Source organism: Camellia sinensis, unplaced genomic scaffold (assembly GCF_055761805.1).
Source record: "Camellia sinensis isolate YWXY unplaced genomic scaffold, ASM5576180v1 Unanchor6, whole genome shotgun sequence".
Classification (NCBI taxonomy): Eukaryota; Viridiplantae; Streptophyta; class Magnoliopsida; order Ericales; family Theaceae; genus Camellia; species Camellia sinensis.
This window is the reverse complement of record NW_028129474.1, coordinates 15,867,501-15,885,000: the sequence shown is the minus strand read 5'-3', so window position 1 is coordinate 15,885,000 and position 17,500 is coordinate 15,867,501. Positions and strand designations below refer to the sequence as shown.

Genomic DNA, 17,500 nt, shown 5'->3' with positions numbered 1-17,500 from the left:
AGAGAGGCCGAGCAAGCACCGGTTAGCGCGAATGAAAGTAACAAGCGCAACAGGCAACTTTCGAGGGACATACTTTTCGCAACAAGCTTCCACTAGGAAAGCATAGGCAACTCGTTCGAACGTCAAAGCCAACCAAATGGCAATTACCCGAGGGACACGCTTTTCGCAAGGCACCTTCCACTAGGGAAGCGCAGGCAACCCGAAGGCGAGTCGAAGACAACCCGAGGGACATGGAGGAATGCACCAGTGGAGTTCGCTGCACATGCAGGGATCCGTCCAACTCGCACAAACCGAACACAACTCACGCGCCACGACGTACACTGTGCACCAGCCCCCCAAAACGAATCACCCCCCGAAGGACTAAGAAGCCCGACGAACGCGCGAAAACATTTAGAGAGGCCGAGCAAGCACCGGTTAGCGCGAATGCAAATAACAAACGCAACAGGCAAATTTCGAGGGACATACTTTTCGCAACAAGCTTCCACTAGGAAAGCATAGGCAACTCGTTCGAACGTCAAAGCCAACCAAATGGCAATTACCCGAGGGACACGCTTTTCGCAAGGCACCTTCCACTAGGGAAGCGCAAGCAACCCGAAGGCGAGTCGAAGACAACCCGAGGGACATGGAGGAATGCACCAGTGGAGTTCGCTGCACAGGCAGGGATCCGTCCAACTCGCACAAACCGAACACAACTCACGCGCCACGACGTACACTGTGCACCAGCCCCCCAAAACGAATCACCCCCCGAAGGACCAAGAAGCCCGACGAACGCGCGAAAACATTTAGAGAGGCCGAGCAAGCACCGGTTAGCGCGAATGCAAATAACAAACGCAACAGGCAACTTTCGAGGGACATACTTCTCGCAACAAGCTTCCACAAGGAAAGCACAGGCAACTCGTTCGCACGCCAAAGCCAACCAAATGGCAATTTAACCGAGGGACATGCATTTCGCAAGGCAACTTGTACAATTACCCGAGGGACATGGCATGCTTGCCAAGGCCGTGGCTTGGCATGCTTGCCAAGGCCGTGGCATGACATGCTGCTGGCCAAGGCCGGGCATGCCATGCTGCTGGACAAGGCCGTGGCAAGGCATGCTGATGGCCGAGGCCGTGGCAAGGCATGCTGATGGCCGAGGCCGTGGCAAGGCATGCTGATGGCCGAGGCCGTGGCAAGGCATGCTGCTGGCCAAGGCGTTGGCATGGCATGCTGCTGCTGACCAAGGCTTGGGCTTGCCATGCTGCCGGCCAAGGCCGCGGCATGGCATGCTGCCGGCCAAGGCCGCGGCATGCCATGTTGCTGGCCAAGGCCGTGGCATGGCATGCTGCTGGCCAAGGCCGTGGCATGACATGCTGGCCAAGGCCGGGGCATGGCAAGCTGCTGGCCAAGGTCGTGGCATGGCACGCTGCTGGCCAAGGCCGGGGCATAGCACGCTGCTGGCCATGGCCGTGGCTTGGCAAGGTTGCCAAGGCCGGGGCATGGCGTGCTGCTGGCCAAGGCTTTGGCATGCCATGTTGCTGGCCAAGGCTGTGGCATGGCATGCTGCTGGCCAAGGCTGTGGCATGGCATGCTGCTGGCCAAGGCCGTGGCATGACATGCTGGCCAAGGCCGGGGCATGGCATGCTGCTGGCCAAGGTCGTGGCATGGCATGCTGCTGGCCAAGGCCGTGGCATGACATGCTTGCCAAGGCCAGGGCATGGCATGCTGCTGGCCAAGGCTTTGGCATGCCATGTTGCTGGCCAAGGCTGTGGCATGGCATGCTGCCCTAGGCCAACGTGCCACCGCCACCGCCGCGGGCCGCCACTCGACGCATCCCGTGCTTGGCTATGTAGTTTCGATGCCACAAGCCAATGCCACAAGCCAAGCGATGGCATGTGCCAAGCGCCCGCCTAGGCATAGGCGTGGCCTGTGGCCTGGCCATACTGGCCAGCCTTAAGGGAGGTGCCCCCCCCTTATAATAGCCTGTTAAGCCCTTTTCAATCTGGCAGGAGGAAACATCAAGCATGTTCGAGGAGTCATAATGGGGTTTTTTTAAAAAGTAATGGTTTTTTGCCAAAACTTTCAACATGAAAGTTGTATGAAATAATTTAATACACCATAAAAAAAATTATAAAAAAATATTTGGCCACCGGAATATTTTATTTTAATTTATTTCAATTTTAATACTTAAAAAATAATAAAAATTACTAAAAATACTCAAAAAATTCTAGAAAAATTCCAACAATTATAAGATGAGGCACTAGTAATTATAGTAATTTTTTTAATTATTTTTTTATTTTTAATTTATTTTATTATAATTTTTATGAGTAAATAAATAATTAAAAAGCCCGACGAACGTGCAAAAACTCTTAGAGAAACCCAGCAAGCATCGGATAGCTCGAATGCAAATAACAAACGCAACAGGCAACTTCCGAGGGACATACTTTTCCCAACAAGCTTCCACTGGGGAAAGCACTAGCAACGTGTTCGCAAGTCAAAGGCAACCAAACCGGCTATTACCCGAGGGACAAGCATTTCGCAGGGCAACATATACGTAAGTCAAAGCCAAACCAAATGGCAATTACACGAGGGACAGGATTGCTTGCCAAGGGCGTGGCATGCGATGTTCTAGCCCAAGGCCAAGGCACGCCACGCTGCGGGACAAGGCCGTGGCAAGACATGCGGCTGGCCTTGGCCTTGGCATGGCATGCCGCCGGCTTTGGCTGGGCTGCGTTGGCCTTGCCATGGAATGTTGCTGGCTTCGGATGGGCTGCCTTGGCCTTGGCCTTGGCCGTGGCATGGCATGCTGCTGGCCTTGGCCTTGGCCTTGGCATGGCATGCTGCTGGCTTTGGCTGGGCTGCCTTGGCCGTGGCATGGCATGCTGCTGGCTTTGGCTGGGCTGCCTTGGCCGTGGCATGGCATGCTGCTGGCCTAGGCCTTGGCATGGCATGCTGCTGGCTTTGGCTGGGCTGCCTTGGCCGTGGCATGGCATGCTGCTGGCCTAGGCCTTGGCATGGCATCCTGCTGGCTTTGGCTGGCAGCCTTGGCCGTGGCATGGCATGCTGCTGGCCTTGGCCTTGGCATGGCATGCTGCTGGCTTTGGCTGGCCTGCCTTGGCCGTGGCATGGCATGCTGCTGGCCTTGGCCTTGGCATGGCATGCTGCTGGCTTTGGCTGGCCTGCCTTGGCCGTGGCATGGCATGCTGCTGGCCTAGGCCTTGGCATGGCATGCTGCTGGCTTTGGCTGGCCTGCCTTGGCCGTGGCATGGCATGCTGCTGGCCTAGGCATGGCATGGCATGCTGCTGGCTTTGGCTGGGCTGCCTTGGCCGTGGCATGGCATGCTGCTGGCCTTGGCCTTGATATGGCATGCTGCTGGCTTTGGCTGGGCTGCCTTGGCCGTGGCATGGCATGCTGCTGGCCTAGGCCTTGGCATGGCATGCTGCTGGCTTTGGCTGGGCTGCCTTGGCCTTGGCATGGCATGCTGCTGGCTTTGGCTGGCCTGCCTTGGCCGTGGCATGGCATGCTGCTGGCCTAGGCCATGGCATGGCATGCTGCTGGCTTTGGCTGGGCTGCCTTGGCCGTGGCATGGCATGCTGCTGCCCTTGGCCTTGATATGGCATGCTGCTGGCTTTGGCTGGGCTGCCTTGGCCGTGGCATGGCATGCTGCTGGCCTAGGCCTTGGCATGGCATGCTGCTGGCTTTGGCTGGCCTGCGTTGGCCGTGGCATGGCATGCTGCTGGCCTAGGCCTTCGCATGGCATGCTGCTGGCTTTGGCTGGGCTGCCTTGGCCGTGGCATGGCATGCTGCTGGCCTTGGCCTTGGCATGGCATGCTGCTGGCTTTGGCTGGGCTGCCTTGGCTGTGGCATGGCATGCTGGTGGCCTAGGCCTTGGCATGGCATGCTGCTGGCTTTGGCTGGCCTGCCTTGGCCGTGGCATGGCATGCTGCTGGCCTAAGCCTTGGCATGGCATGCTGCTGGCTTTGGTTGGGCTGCCTTGGCCGTGGCATGGCATGCTGCTGGCCTTGGCCTTGGCATGGCATGCTGCTGGCTTTGGCTGGCCTGCCTTGGCCGTGGCATGGCATGCTGCTGGCCTAGGCCTTGGCATGCAATGCTGCTGGCTTTGGCTGGGCTGCCTTGGCCGTGGCATGGCATGCTGCTGGCCTTGGCCTTGGCATGCCATGTTGTTGGCTTTGGCTGGCCTGCCTTGGCCGTGGCATGGCATGCTGCTGGCCTAGGCCTTGGCATGGCATGCTGCTGGCTTTGGCTGGGCTGCCTTGGCCGTGGCATGGCATGCTGCTGGCCTTGGCCTTGGCATGGCATGCTGCTGGCTTTGGCTGGGCTGCCTTGGCCGTGGCATGGCATGCTGCTGGCCTTGGCCTTGGCATGGCATGCTGCTGGCTTTGGCTGGGCTGCCTTGGCCGTGGCATGGCATGCTGCTGGCCTAGGCCTTGGCATGGCATGCTGCTGGCTTTGGCTGGGCTGCCTTGGCCGTGGCATGGCATGCTGCTGGCCATGGCCTTGGCATGGCATGCTGCTGGCTTTGGCTTGCCTGCCTTGGCCGTGGCATGGCATGCTGCTGGCCTAGGCCTTGGCATGGCATGCTGCTGGCTTTGGCTGGGCTGCCTTGGCCGTGGCATGGCATGCTGCTGGCCTTGGCCTTGGCATGGCATGCTGCTGGCTTTGGCTGGGCTGCCTTGGCCGTGGCATGGCATGCTGGTGGCCTAGGCTTTGGCATGGCATGCTGCTGGCTTTGGCTGGCCTGCCTTGGCCGTGGCATGGCATGCTGCTGGCCTAGGCCTTGGCATGGCATGCTGCTGGCTTTGGTTGGGCTGCCTTGGCCGTGGCATGGCATGCTGCTGGCCTTGGCCTTGGCATGGCATGCTGCTGGCTTTGGCTGGCCTGCCTTGGCCGTGGCATGGCATGCTGCTGGCCTAGGCCTTGGCATGGCATGCTGCTGGCTTTGGCTGGGCTGCCTTGGCCGTGGCATGGCATGCTGCTGGCCTTGGCCTTGGCATGGCATGCTGCTGGCTTTGGCTGGGCTGCCTTGGCCGTGGCATGGCATGCTGCTGGCCATGGCCTTGGCATGGCATGCTGCTGGCTTTGGCTTGCCTGCCTTGGCCGTGGCATGGCATGCTGCTGGCCTAGGCCTTGGCATGGCATGCTGCTGGCTTTGGCTGGGCTGCCTTGGCCGTGGCATGGCATGCTGCTGGCCTTGGCCTTGGCATGGCATGCTGCTGGCTTTGGCTGGCCTGCCTTGGCCGTGGCATGGCATGCTGCTGGCCTAGGCCTTGGCATGGCATGCTGCTGGCTTTGGCTGGGCTGCCTTGGCCGTGGCATGGCATGCTGCTGGCCTAGGCCTTGGCATGGCATGCTGCTGGCTTTGGCTGGCCTGCCTTGGCCGTGGCATGGCATGCTGCTGGCCTTGGCCTTGGCATGGCATGCTGCTGGCTTTGGCTGGCATGCCTTGGCCGTGGCATGGCATGCTGCTGGCCTAGGCCATGGCATGGCATGCTGCTGGCTTTGGCTGGGCTGCCTTGGCCGTGGCATGGCATGCTGCTGCCCTTGGCCGTGATATGGCATGCTGCTGGCTTTGGCTGGGCTGCCTTGGCCGTGGCATGGCATGCTGCTGGCCTTGGCCTTGGCATGGCATGCTGCTGGCCTTGGCCTTGGCATGGCATGCTGCTGGCTTTGGCTGGGCTGCCTTGGCCGTGGCATGGCATGCTGCTGGCCTTGGCCTTGGCATGGCATGCTGCTGGCTTTGGCTGGGCTGCCTTGGCCGTGGCATGGCATGCTGCTGGCCTTGGCCTTGGCATGGCATGCTGCTGGCTTTGGCTTGCCTGCCTTGGCCGTGGCATGGCATGCTGCTGGCCTAGGCCTTGGCATGGCATGCTGCTGGCTTTGGCTGGGCTGCCTTGGCCGTGGCATGGCATGCTGCTGGCCTTGGCCTTGGCTTGGCATGCTGCTGGCTTTGGCTGGGCTGCCTTGGCCGTGGCATGGCATGCTGCTGGCCTTGGCCTTGGCATGGCATGCTGCTGGCTTTGGCTGGCCTGCCTTGGCCGTGGCATGGCATGCTGCTGGCCTTGGCATGGCATGCTGCTGGATTTGGCTGGGCTGCCTTCGCCGTGGCATGCCATGCTGCTGGCCTTGGCCTTGGGGCTGGGCTGCCTTGGCTGCGGTTCTTATCACTAGACGTGCGTTGCGTGCGAAGGCGTGCAAAGGCGTGCGCGACCATGCGCGCAACACGCGCACCGTGGTCAAAAGACCACGCGCGCGGTATTCGCACAGGCCACGCTGCCCACGCCGCGGGCATGCCAGGCCGCCCAGGCCGTGCGCATGCCATGCCGTGCTGCCCAGGCCGGCTGCATGCCAGGCCGCCCAGGCCGTGCGCATGCCATGCCGTGCTGCCCACGCCGCGGGCATGCCAGGCCGGCTGCATGCCAGGCCGCCCAGGCCGTGCGCATGCCATGCCGTGCTGCCCACGCCGCGGGCATGCCAGGCCGGCTGCATGCCAGGCCGCCCAGGCCGTGCGCATGCCATGCCGTGCTGCCCATGCCGCGCGCATGCCAGGCCGCCCACGCCCGCGCGCATGCCACGCCATGCTGCCCAAGGCCGCGCCCAGGCCGCGCAAGGCCGCGCCCAGGCCGCCCAAGGCCGCGCCCAGGCCGCGCAAGGCCGCCCAAGGCCGCGGTCCAGGCCGCCCAAGGCCGCGGCCGAGCCGCCCCAGGCCGCAGCCCAGGCCGCGGTCGAGCCGCAGTGCATGTAACCCAAGGCCGCAGCCCAGGCCGCGCCCAACATGGGGCGTACCTGCCACTGCCTTGCCCTGGGCAAGGGAGGTGCCCCCCCCTTATAATAGCCTGTTAAGCCCTTTTCAATCTGGCAGGAGGAAACATCAAGCATGTTCGAGGAGTCATAATGGGGTTTTTTTAAAAAGTAATGGTTTTTTGCCAAAACTTTCAACATGAAAGTTGTAGGAAATAATTTAATACACCATAAAAAAAATTAAAAAAAATATTTTTTTACAGAAAATATTTTATTTTAATTTATTTCGATATTAATACTTAAAAAATAATAAAAATTAATAAAAATAGTCAAAAAATTATGGAAAAATTCCCATAATTAAAGGATGATTCACTAGTAATTATAGAAATTATTAAATTATTTTTTTCATTTTTTTTATTTTATTTTGATTTTTTTATGCCCAATAAGGGCTTTAAAAATTCGAAAAGCTCCAGAAAAATTGCAAAAAAATAGGGAATGACATTTAAAATTGATTGTAGTGCATTTTTAATTGTGTTGCACGGTTTGGGTAAGATTATAAAAGAATCATGTTCAAAAAGATCGATCGAGGCGGTGGCACGCCATGGCCTTGGCCTTGGCCTTGGCCTTTGCCCGCGGCCTTGGCCTTTGCCTTGGCCTTGGCCATGCCTTGCACAGGGACTTGGCCTTGCCCACTGCCTTGGCCTTGGCTTTGGCCTTGGCCTTGGCATGGCATGGCATGCTCGCCGAGGCCGTGGCATGCCTTGCTGCTAGCCAAGGCCGTGGCGTGGCATGCTCGCCCAGCCCGTGGCATGCCGTGCTCGCCCAGCCCGTGGCACGCCATGTTGGCCCAAGGCATTGGCATGGCATGCCGGCCAAGGCATGCTGGCCAACGCTGCACAAGGCGGTGCCATGGCATGGCATGCTGACCAAGACCGTGCCATGGCATGCTGGGCGAGGCCGGGGCATGGCATGCTGGCCGAGGCCGTGGCTTGCCATGCCGCCACGGCCGTGGCATGCCGGGCAACGGACCGGCATGGCCCAGCCCGTGGCACGCCATGTTGGCCCAAGGCATTGGCATGGCATGCCGGCCAAGGCATGCTGGCCAACGCTGCGGCACGGCGTGCTGGACAAGGCGGTGCCATGGCATGGCATGCTGACCAAGACAGTGCCATGGCATGCTGGCCGAGGCCGTGGCATGGCATGCTGGCCGAGGCCGTGGCTTGCCATGCCGCCACGGCCGTGGCATGCTGGGCAACGGACCGGCATGGCATGCTGGCCGTGGCGGTGGCACGACATGCTGGCCAAGGCAGTGGCATGGCATGTAGGCCAAGGCTAAGGCATGGCACGCTGTGGCATGGCACGCTGGCCAAGGCAGTCGCAAGGCATGCGGGCCGAGGCCGCGGCACGGCCCGCTGGGCAACGCGGTGGCATGGCATGCTGGGCAACGCCGTGGCAAGGCATGCGGGCCGAGGCCTTGGCATGGCATGCTGGCCGAGGCCGTGGCATGGCATGCGGGCCGAGGCCGTGGCATGGCATGGCATGCGGGCCGAGGCCGTGGCATGGCATGCGGGCCGAGGCCGTGGCGTGGCATGGCATGGCATGTTGGGCAACGCCGTGGCAAGACATGCGGGCCGAGGCCGTGGCATGGCATGTTGGGCAACGCCCTGGCAAGCCATGCGGGCCGAGGCCGTGGCGTGGCATGTTGGCCAAGGCTAAGGCATGGCACGCCGGGCAACGCGGTGCATTGGCATGCTGGGCAGCGCGGTGGCAAGGCATGGGGGCCGAGGCCGTGGCATGGCATGTTGGGCAACGCCGTGGCAAGACATGCGGGCCGAGGCCGTGGCATGGCATGCGGGCCGAGGCCGTGGCACGACATGTTGGCCAAGGCTAAGGCATGGCACGCCGGGCAACGCGGTGGCATGGCATGCTGGGCAACGCGGTGGCAAGGCATGCGGGCCGAGGCCGTGGCATGGCATGTTGGGCAACGCCGTAGAAGGGCATGCGGGCCGAGGCCGTGGCATGGCATGCGGGCCGAGGCCGTGGCATGGCATGTTGGGCGACGCCGTAGCAAGGCATGCGGGCCGAGGCCGTGGCATGTCATGCGGGCCGAGGCCGTGGCATGGCATGCGGGCCGAGGCCGTGGCATGGCATGTTGGCCGAGGCCGTGGCAAGGCATGCGGGCCGAGGCCGTGGCATGGCATGTTTGGCAACGCCGTGGCAAGACATGCGGGCCGTGGCATGGCATGGCATGCGGGCCGAGGCCGTGGCACGACATGTTGGCCAAGGCTAAGGCATGGCACGCCGGGCAACGCGGTGGCATGGCACGCCGGGCAACGCGGTGGCAAGGCATGCGGGCCGGGGCCGTGGCATGGCATGTTGGGCGACGCCGTAGCAAGGCATGCGGTCCGAGGCCGTGGCATGTCATGCGGGCCGAGGCCATGGCATGGCATGCGGGCCGAGGCCGTGGCATGGCATGTTGGGCGACGCCGTAGCAAGGCATGCGGGCCGAGGCCGTGGCATGTCATGCGAGCCGAGGCCGTGGCATGGCATGCGGGCCGAGGCCGTGGCATGGCAAGTTGGGCGACGTCGTGGCAAGGCATGCGGGCCGAGGCCGTGGCATGTCACGCGGGCCGAGGCCGTGGCATGGCATGCGGGCAGAGGCCGTGGCATGGCATGTTGGGCGACGCCGTCGCAAGGCATGCGGGCCGAGGCCGTGGCATGGCATGCGGGCCGAGGCCGTGGCATGGCATGTTGGGCGACGCCGTAGCAAGGCATGCGGGCCGAGGCCGTGGCATGTCATGGCATGTTGGGCGACGCCGTAGCAAGGCATGCGGGCCGAGGCCGTGGCATGGCATGTTTGGCAACGCCGTGGCAAGACATGAGGGCCGTGGCATGGCATGGCATGCGGGCCGAGGCCGTGGCACGACATGTTGGCCAAGGCTAAGGCATGGCACGCCGGGCAACGCGGTGGCATGGCATGCGGGCCGGGGCCGTGGCATGGCATGTTGGCCAACGTCGTAGCAAGGCATGCGGGCCGAGGCCGAGGCCGTGGCACGGCATGCGGGCCGAGGCTGTGGCATGGCATGTTGGGCGACGCCGTAGCAAGGCATGCGGTCCGAGGCCGTGGCATGTCATGCGGGCCGAGGCCGTGGCATGGCATGCGGGCCGAGGCCGTGGCATGGCATGTTGGGCGACGCCGTAGCAAGGCATGCGGGCCGAGGCCGTGCCGTGGCATGCGGGCCGAGGCCGTGGCATGGCATGCGGGCCGAGGCCGTGGCATGGCATGTTGGGCGACGCCGTAGCAAGGCATGCGGTCCGAGGCCGTGGCCTGTCATGCGGGCCGAGGCCGTGGCATGGCATGCGGGCCGAGGCCGTGGCATGGCATGCGGGCCGAGGCCGTGGCATGGCATGTTGGGCGACGCCGTAGCATGGCATGCGGGCCGAGGCCGTGGCATGTCATGCGCGCCGAGGCCGTGGCATGGCATGCGGGCCGAGGCCGTGGCATGGCAAGTTGGGCGACGTCGTGGCAAGGCATGCGGGCCGAGGCCGTGGCATGGCATGCGGGCCGAGGCCGTGGCAAGGCATGTTGGGCGACGCCGTAGCAAGGCATGCGGGCCGAGGCCGTGGCATGTCATGCGGGCCGAGGCCGTGGCATGGCATGCGGGCCGAGGCCGTGGCATGGCATGTTGGGCGACGCCGTAGCAAGGCATGCGGGCCGAGGCCGTGCCGTGGCATGCGGGCCGAGGCCGTGGCATGGCATGTTGGGCGACGCCGTAGCAAGGCATGCGGTCCGAGGCCGTGGCATGTCATGCGGGCCGAGGCCGTGGCATGGCATGCGGGCCGAGGCCGTGGCATGGCATGTTGGGCGACGCCGTAGCAAGGCATGCGGTCCGAGGCCGTGGCATGTCATGCGGGCCGAGGCCGTGGCATGGCATGCGGGCCGAGGCCGTGGCATGGCAAGTTGGGCGACGTCGTGGCAAGGCATGCGGGCCGAGGCCGTGGCATGGCATGCGGGCCGAGGCCGTGGCAAGGCATGTTGGGCGACGCCGTCGCAAGGCATGCGGGCCGAGGCCGTGGCATGTCATGCGGGCCGAGGCCGTGGCATGGCATGCGGGCCGAGGCCGTGGCATGGCATGTTGGGCGACGCCGTAGCAAGGCATGCGGTCCGAGGCCGTGGCATGTCATGCGGGCCGAGGCCGTGGCATGGCATGCGGGCCGAGGCCGTGGCATGGCATGCTGGGCGACGCCGTAGCAAGGCATGCGGGCCGAGGCCGTGCCGTGGCGTGCGGGCCGAGGCCGTGGCATGGCATGTTGGGCGACGCCGTAGCAAGGCATGCGGTCCGAGGCCGTGGCATGTCATGCGGGCCGAGGCCGTGGCATGGCATGCGGGCCGAGGCCGTGGCATGGCATGTTGGGCGACGCCGTAGCAAGGCATGCGGGCCGAGGCCGTGCCGTGGCATGCGGGCCGAGGCCGTGGCATGGCATGTTGGGCGACGCCGTAGCAAGGCATGCGGTCCGAGGCCGTGGCATGTCATGCGGGCCGAGGCCGTGGCATGGCATGCGGGCCGAGGCCGTGGCATGGCATGTTGGGCGACGCCGTAGCAAGGCATGCGGGCCGAGGCCGTGGCATGTCATGCGGGCCGAGGCCGTGGCATGGCATGCGGGCCGAGGCCGTGGCATGGCAAGTTGGGCGGCGTCGTGGCAAGGCATGCTGGCCGAGGCCGTGGCATGTCATGCGGGCCGAGGCCGCGGCATGGCATGCGGGCCGAGGCCGTGGCAAGGCATGTTGGGCGACGCCGTAGCAAGGCATGCGGGCCGAGGCCGTGGCATGTCATGCGGGCCGAGGCCGTGGCACGTCATGCGGGCCGAGGCCGTGGCATGGCATGTTTGGCCACGCCGTGGCAAGACATGCGGGCCGTGGCATGGCATGGCATGCGGGCCGAGGCCGTGGCTCGACATGTTGGCCAAGGCTAAGGCATGGCACGCCGGGCAACGCGGTGGCATGGCATGCTGGGCAACGCGGTGGCAAGGCATGCGGGCCGAGGCCGTGGCATGGCATGTTGGGCAACGCCGCAGCAAGGCATGCGGGCCGAGGCCGTGGCATGGCATGCGGGCCGAGGCCGTGGCATGGCATGCGGGCCGAGGCCGTGGCATGGCATGTTGGACGACGCCGTAGCAAGGCATGCGGTCCGAGGCCGTGGCATGTCATGCGGGCCGAGGCCGTGGCATGGCATGCGGGCCGAGGCCGTGGCATGGCATGTTGGGCGACGCCGTAGCAAGGCATGCGGGCCGAGGCCGTGCCGTGGCATGCGGGCCGAGGCCGTGGCATGGCATGTTGGGCGACGCCGTAGCAAGGCATGCGGTCCGAGGCCGTGGCATGTCATGCGGGCCGAGGCCGTGGCATGGCATGCGGGCCGAGGCCGTGGCATGGCATGTTGGGCGACGCCGTAGCAAGGCATGCGGGCCGAGGCCGTGCCGTGGCATGCGGGCCGAGCCCGTGGCATGGCATGTTGGGCGACGCCGTAGCAAGGCATGCGGTCCGAGGCCGTGGCATGTCATGCGGGCCGAGGCCGTGGCATGGCATGCGGGCCGAGGCCGTGGCATGGCATGTTGGGCGACGCCGTAGCAAGGCATGCGGGCCGAGGCCGTGGCATGTCATGCGGGCCGAGGCCGTGGCAGGGCATGCGGGCCGAGGCCGTGGCATGGCAAGTTGGGCGGCGTCGTGGCAAGGCATGCGGGCCGAGGCCGTGGCATGTCATGCGGGCCGAGGCCGTGGCACGGCATGCGGGCCGAGGCCGTGGCACGTCATGCGGGCCGAGGCCGTGGCATGGCATGTTTGGCAATGCCGTGGCAAGACATGCGGGCTGTGGCATGGCATGGCATGCGGGCCGAGGCCGTGGCTCGACATGTTGGCCAAGGCTAAGGCATGGCACGCCGGGCAACGCGGTGGCATGGCATGCTGGGCAACGCGGTGGCAAGGCATGCGGGCCGAGGCCGTGGCATGGCATGTTGGGCAACGCCGCAGCAAGGCATGCGGGCCGAGGCCGTGGCATGGCATGCGGGCCGAGGCCGTGGCATGGCATGCGGGCCGTGGCCGTGGCATGGCATGTTGGGCGACGCCGTCGCAAGGCATGCGGGCCGAGGCCGTGGCATGGCATGTTTGGCAACGCCGTGGCAAGACATGCGGGCCGTGGCATGGCATGGCATGCGGGCCGAGGCCGTGGCACGGCATGCGGGCCGAGGCCGTGGCATGGCATGTTGGGCGACGCCGTAGCAAGGCATGCGGGCCGAGGCCGTGGCCGTGGCATGGCATGCGGGCCGTGGCCGTGGCATGGCATGGCATGCGGGCCGAGGCCGTGGCATGGCATGTTGGGCAACGCCGTGGCAAGGCATGCGGGCCGAGGCCGTGGCATGGCATGATGGCCGAGGCCGTGGCATGTCATGCGGGCCGAGGCCGTGGCATGGCATGTTGGGCGACGCCGTAGCAAGGCATGCGGTCCGAGGCCGTGGCATGTCATGCGGGCCGAGGCCGTGGCATGGCTTGTTGGGCGACGCCGTAGCAAGGCATGCGGGCCGAGGCCGTGGCATGTCATGCTGGCCAAGGCCAAGGCATGGCATGGCATGGCATGCGGGCCGAGGCCGTGGCATGGCATGTTGGGCGACGCCGTAGCAAGGCATGCGGGCCGAGGCCGTGCCGTGGCATGCGGGCCGAGGCCGTGGCATGGCATGTTGGGCGACGCCGTAGCAAGGCATGCGGTCCGAGGCCGTGGCATGTCATGCGGGCCGAGGCCGTGGCATGGCATGCGGGCCGAGGCCGTGGCATGGCATGTTGGGCGACGCCGTAGCAAGGCATGCGGTCCGAGGCCGTGGCATGTCATGCGGGCCGAGGCCGTGGCATGGCATGCGGGCCGAGGCCGTGGCATGGCAAGTTGGGCGACGTCGTGGCAAGGCATGCGGGCCGAGGCCGTGGCATGGCATGCGGGCCGAGGCCGTGGCAAGGCATGTTGGGCGACGCCGTCGCAAGGCATGCGGGCCGAGGCCGTGGCATGTCATGCGGGCCGAGGCCGTGGCATGGCATGCGGGCCGAGGGCGTGGCATGGCATGTTGGGCGACGCCGTAGCAAGGCATGCGGTCCGAGGCCGTGGCATGTCATGCGGGCCGAGGCCGTGGCATGGCATGTTGGGCGACGCCGTAGCAAGGCATGCGGTCCGAGGCCGTGGCATGTCATGCGGGCCGAGGCCGTGGCATGGCATGCGGGCCGAGGCCGTGGCATGGCATGCTGGGCGACGCCGTAGCAAGGCATGCGGGCCGAGGCCGTGCCGTGGCGTGCGGGCCGAGGCCGTGGCATGGCATGTTGGGCGACGCCGTAGCAAGGCATGCGGTCCGAGGCCGTGGCATGTCATGCGGGCCGAGGCCGTGGCATGGCATGCGGGCCGAGGCCGTGGCATGGCATGTTGGGCGACGCCGTAGCAAGGCATGCGGGCCGAGGCCGTGCCGTGGCATGCGGGCCGAGGCCGTGGCATGGCATGTTGGGCGACGCCGTAGCAAGGCATGCGGTCCGAGGCCGTGGCATGTCATGCGGGCCGAGGCCGTGGCATGGCATGTGGGCCGAGGCCGTGGCATGGCATGTTGGGCGACGCCGTAGCAAGGCATGCGGGCCGAGGCCGTGGCATGTCATGCGGGCCGAGGCCGGGGCATGGCATGCGGGCCGAGGCCGTGGCATGGCAAGTTGGGCGGCGTCGTGGCAAGGCATGCTGGCCGAGGCCGTGGCATGTCATGCGGGCCGAGGCCGCGGCAGGGCATGCGGGCCGAGGCCGTGGCAAGGCATGTTGGGCGACGCCGTAGCAAGGCATGCGGGCCGAGGCCGTGGCATGTCATGCGGGCCGAGGCCGTGGCACGTCATGCGGGCCGAGGCCGTGGCATGGCATGTTTGGCCACGCCGTGGCAAGACATGCGGGCCGTGGCATGGCATGGCATGCGGGCCGAGGCCGTGGCTCGACATGTTGGCCAAGGCTAAGGCATGGCACGCCGGGCAACGCGGTGGCATGGCATGCTGGGCAACGCGGTGGCAAGGCATGCGGGCCGAGGCCGTGGCATGGCATGTTGGGCAACGCCGCAGCAAGGCATGCGGGCCGAGGCCGTGGCATGGCATGCGGGCCGAGGCCGTGGCATGGCATGCGGGCCGAGGCCGTGGCATGGCATGTTGGACGACGCCGTAGCAAGGCATGCGGTCCGAGGCCGTGGCATGTCATGCGGGCCGAGGCCGTGGCATGGCATGCGGGCCGAGGCCGTGGCATGGCATGTTGGGCGACGCCGTAGCAAGGCATGCGGGCCGAGGCCGTGCCGTGGCATGCGGGCCGAGGCCGTGGCATGGCATGTTGGGCGACGCCGTAGCAAGGCTTGCGGTCCGAGGCCGTGGCATGTCATGCGGGCCGAGGCCGTGGCATGGCATGCGGGCCGAGGCCGTGGCATGGCATGTTGGGCGACGCCGTAGCAAGGCATGCGGGCCGAGGCCGTGCCGTGGCATGCGGGCCGAGCCCGTGGCATGGCATGTTGGGCGACGCCGTAGCAAGGCATGCGGTCCGAGGCCGTGGCATGTCATGCGGGCCGAGGCCGTGGCATGGCATGCGGGCCGAGGCCGTGGCATGGCATGTTGGGCGACGCCGTAGCAAGGCATGCGGGCCGAGGCCGTGGCATGTCATGCGGGCCGAGGCCGTGGCATGGCATGCGGGCCGAGGCCGTGGCATGGCAAGTTGGGCGGCGTCGTGGCAAGGCATGCGGGCCGAGGCCGTGGCATGTCATGCGGGCCGAGGCCGTGGCACGGCATGCGGGCCGAGGCCGTGGCACGTCATGCGGGCCGAGGCCGTGGCATGGCATGTTTGGCAATGCCGTGGCAAGACATGCGGGCTGTGGCATGGCATGGCATGCGGGCCGAGGCCGTGGCTCGACATGTTGGCCAAGGCTAAGGCATGGCACGCCGGGCAACGCGGTGGCATGGCATGCTGGGCAACGCGGTGGCAAGGCATGCGGGCCGAGGCCGTGGCATGGCATGTTGGGCAACGCCGCAGCAAGGCATGCGGGCCGAGGCCGTGGCATGGCATGCGGGCCGAGGCCGTGGCATGGCATGCGGGCCGTGGCCGTGGCATGGCATGTTGGGCGACGCCGTCGCAAGGCATGCGGGCCGAGGCCGTGGCATGGCATGTTTGGCAACGCCGTGGCAAGACATGCGGGCCGTGGCATGGCATGGCATGCGGGCCGAGGCCGTGGCACGGCATGCGGGCCGAGGCCGTGGCATGGCATGTTGGGCGACGCCGTAGCAAGGCATGCGGGCCGAGGCCGTGGCCGTGGCATGGCATGCGGGCCGTGGCCGTGGCATGGCATGGCATGCGGGCCGAGGCCGTGGCATGGCATGTTGGGCAACGCCGTGGCAAGGCATGCGGGCCGAGGCCGTGGCATGGCATGATGGCCGAGGCCGTGGCATGTCATGCGGGCCGAGGCCGTGGCATGGCATGTTGGGCGACGCCGTAGCAAGGCATGCGGTCCGAGGCCGTGGCATGTCATGCGGGCCGAGGCCGTGGCATGGCTTGTTGGGCGACGCCGTAGCAAGGCATGCGGGCCGAGGCCGTGGCATGTCATGCTGGCCAAGGCCAAGGCATGGCATGGCATGGCATGCGGGCCGAGGCCGTGGCATGGCATGTTGGGCAACGCCGTGGCAAGGCATGCGGGCCGAGGCCGTGGCATGGCATGATGGCCGAGGCCGTGGCATGCCATGCTGGCCAAGGCTAAGGCATGGCATGCCGGGCAACGCGGTGGCATGGCATGCTGGGCAACGCCGTGGCAAGGCATGCGGGCCGAGGCCGTGGCATGGCATGTTGGGCAACGCCTTGGCAAGACATGCGGGCCGAGGCCGTGGCATGGCATGGCATGTTGGGCAACGCCTTGGCAAGGCATGCGGGCCGAGGCCGTGGCATGGCATGTTGGGCGACGCCGTGGCAAGGCATGCGGGCCGAGGCCGTGGCATGGCATGCGGGCCGAGGCCGTGGCACTGCATGTTGGGCGACGCCGTAGCAAGGCATGCGGGCCGAGGCCGAGGCCGTGGCATGGCATGTTGACCGAGGCCAAGGCATGGCATGCCGGGCAACGCGGTGGCATGGCATGCGCGGCCGAGGCCGTGGCAAGGCATGCGGGCCGAGGCCGTGGCATGGCATGTTGGGCGACGCCGTGGCAAGGCATGCGGGCCGAGGCCGTGGCATGGCATGCGGGCCGAGGCCGTGGCACTGCATGTTGGGCGACGCCGTAGCAAGGCATGCGGGCCGAGGCCGAGGCTGTGGCATGGCATGTTGACCGAGGCCAAGGCATGGCATGCCGGGCAACGCGGTGGCATGGCATGCGCGGCCGAGGCCGTGGCAAGGCATGCGGGCCGAGGCCGTGGCATGGCATGTTGGGCGACGCCGTGGCAAGGCATGCGGGCCGAGGCCGTGGCATGGCATGCGGGCCGAGGCCGTGGCACTGCATGTTGGGCGACGCCGTAGCAAGGCATGCGGGCCGAGGCCGAGGCCGTGGCATGGCATGTTGACCGAGGCCAAGGCATGGCATGCCGGGCAACGCGGTGGCATGGCATGCGCGGCCGAGGCCGTGGCAAGGCATGCGGGCCGAGGCCGTGGCATGGCATGTTGGGCGACGCCGTGGCAAGGCATGCGGGCCGAGGCCGTGGCATGGCATGCGGGCCGAGGCCGTGGCATTGCATGTTGGGCGACGCCGTAG

The 17,500-nt window shown here is 66.0% G+C and overlaps 1 protein-coding gene across 1 annotated transcript in view; it reads left to right on the top strand.

Annotated features, from left to right (window-relative positions):
* Positions 1-17,500, top strand: part of LOC145818212 (uncharacterized) — a 237,950-nt gene that overhangs the window by 20,224 nt on the left and 200,226 nt on the right. The gene's annotated exons all lie outside the window — the stretch shown is intronic.